Raw genomic sequence first — 3169 nt, 5'->3', positions numbered from 1 at the left:
TCTCTTCGAAAATTAGAAATGGGAGAAACATTAAAAGTTTTTTTCCGCTTGGTGGCCTCGATTCCAAGCATCATTACTATCTATTGAATTACAAAACAAACGAGACTTTGGGCCCCGACAGTGAAACTTTTGGAAAACATAGTACTCCCTCCATTTTTTTTACAGGGCGTATCTCACGTGTCCCTTGGCCCAAGGTGCTCGACGATAGGAGGAAACAAACAGGCGATTGTGCTGCGATTAAGAAGGAGATACGCCTAATTATATCCGAAAACAACGCTTTGTAACCTCCCCGGCGAGTAAAAAGGAAGAAACCAGCGCATGCATTGGTGGAGCCGGTTTTGGAGCGAAAAATTAGCGAGTTTCCTTCGCCCCGCGCAGTTTCCTTCTCCTTCGCGCGATCAGCGAAAATGGCGGTCGGAATTTCGCCTCCAAAATAGAAAGCTCCCGCCGATGATGCCCGCTTCCAAAATCCAAATTCCGCCTCCAATTAGACGCTGCAAATCTGCTCGTTTTATACCGATGGAGATCGGCACTCGAACAGACGGCACACAACCTCTCTCGTTCTTGTCGTTCCAATGGCGCATCCACCTCAAGGCGAAGAAGATCGCCGGCCTCCTCCTCTTGGCCTTCGTGGCCTTTCTCGGGTGGCCTTCCAACCAAGATCGCCGACGCCAGGAGGACTTCCACCTCTTGGTCTTGCAGGACGAGGACCGCTGCCTTCCTTCTCCATTGGTACGGCTTCCTTCGAGCGGGTGGCGGCGACTCCATCAACCTTCCCACGGCGACGCGTCGGCCTACCCCGGCCATCTCGCCCTCCGGCACCTAATGAGGCCGGTTCGTCTAACTGGGGCACCTCCATCGGCGGCGGGAGTGGCAGTGCCGGCAGCGCACGTTCTTCTTTCGTGGGTTTTAGTCTGGCTAATGGTGGCGGCGGTATCTCGTTTGGCGGCAGCGACTCCATGGGCTTCAACCTCAACAGCGGCACTGGTGGCATTGGTGGCAGCACAACAGGTGAACCCTAAACCCTACTTTTCCTTTCGGTCTGCAACTTGTGTACTGGGATTGGGACTGTTCTCTTGTAGTTCTACTCTAGTTGTGTACTGGACTAGCTTTTAGATGATCTAGAAAGCATGTTTAAACCGTTGTTGGCATGATCTCGCACAGTCTCCAGTGCTGGCGATCTATATACAGAGATGGACAGACTGATCTTGTTGCAACTACATTCATTACAAAGCAGTAGAACACACATGCTTATCCTGAAATTACAAAGCATCTTGTTGAACACACATGCTGATCTTGTTGCAACTACATTCATTACAAAGCATCTGTTAGTTAGTTCAGGCCGTTAACATGGCCACCACTTTTGTTTTCAAAAAAAATGAGTAGGTCTTTACTTGAAGAACCACTTTGCATCCACGGTGAGTAGGTTTTTATGTTGCAATTGTGTTTGATTGGTACAGGAAGAACCACTAGCAGTGGCCAATTTGAAGACACACTTTTGTTTGGAACATCGTTGAAAGCCTGACCAAAGTTTGTATGATCCCTGATTGAAATGTTTGTGAAAGCTACTGTCTGTTTCCTAGCCAGCTAGCTAACTAACTATCTGACATCTGTTTTCTATACGGCAATACTGAGAGCCTGGGAAGAAAAAAGAGAGAAGTGCAAAAGGAAGCTAGCTGGCGAGCATGCTAGGTGCTCTGTTTCAGGATAACTAGAGTACATGAGCAGAGGCAGTCAGTCAAAACTAAACAGATAGACAATTAGACATTCATTTCCTTTCGGTCTGCAACTTGTGTACTGGGATTGGGACTGTTCTCTTGTAGTTCTACTCTAGTTGTGTACTGGACTAGCTTTTAGATGATCTAGAAAGCATGTTTAAACCGTTGTTGTACCCCTGGTTTTTGTAGTTTTAGATGATCTAGAACTTAGATACTGCTGGTTGTAGACGACCAGTACCATTATGGTAATGGACTAGCTTGTAGATGATCTAGAAATCATGTTTAAACCCTTGTTGTACCCCTGGTTTTTGTAGTTTTAGATGATCATGCTCTATATAATTTGCTTGTTTCAGAAATATTCAATATTTTCTCTTCTCTAATTTGCATGATCAAAGTTGGTGGACATCTCCTTGGTGGACAGAATGGCCAGCACGACATAATCTACTCAGAGAACACAACAGGTAGACATGATCACCTGTTACATGATCTATAAATCAAGTAAAATCTCATGTTTACTGTATTTGCTTTTCTGTTTGTACTAGGTATTGGTGGAAATGAGAGTACCATTGGCTACCGAGGGGTTGGATACAATCCAAATTTTGCCCATGCCAACGAATACCCTCCTAGTCAAGAACATGTTGAAAATCAAAAAGAACCAATCGATTTGAACAAGTCTACAAGAACGCACTACAGTACAGATGACAAGCGTCAAATATATGCTGAGATCCTTGCCCGTAATGGCACTGGTAATAGGTTGAAGCATGGAGTTTCTAAAGCTGTCGCACTAGCTTGTGAATGTCCTAGGAGAATAGTGCAAAGGGTATGGCAGGAGGCCAAAAAGGGTGGCGGCATTACGGGGGTAAAAAACAATCGGAAGCTCAAATCGGGAAGGAAAAAGATAAATTTGAATATAGATGCATTGGAGGCCATCCCACCCGGAGAGAGAACAACACTAGAACAAGTTGCTGGACATTTGAATATGTCAACAAGCACTGTTTGGCGGAGGTGAGTGTTGTACTATCGAATTGTTGTCAATTTTGTACATACTATATGGACATGTCAAACTTGCGTGTGAATGATACAATGTTGCATAACTTGTTGTAGGCTGAAGACGAAGGAAATTCGACGAATAACAAGTGAATTGAAGCCCGCCTTGACTCGATGCAAACCAAAGGGCTCGTGTGGAGTATGCTCTTATGCATCTTGAGCGATGTAGCATAACAGCTCTAGGTGGTATTAATCCCACATTTAGGGCTGATATGGACGTCGTTCATATTGATGAAAAATGGTTTCACCGAACGCGCAAGACACAGAACATGTACTTGAGTCACAGAGAGGAAGCACCACATCGAGAGTGTAAACATAAAAATCACATTCAAAAAATTATGTTCTTGTCCGCAATGGCTAGACCTCGGTATGATGCTCAAGGCAATTGCGTATTTGATGGCAAG

Source organism: Lolium rigidum, chromosome 2 (assembly GCF_022539505.1).
Source record: "Lolium rigidum isolate FL_2022 chromosome 2, APGP_CSIRO_Lrig_0.1, whole genome shotgun sequence".
Classification (NCBI taxonomy): domain Eukaryota; kingdom Viridiplantae; phylum Streptophyta; class Magnoliopsida; order Poales; family Poaceae; genus Lolium; species Lolium rigidum.
The sequence above is the reverse complement of the archived record's forward strand: the minus strand, read 5'-3'. Positions refer to the sequence as shown.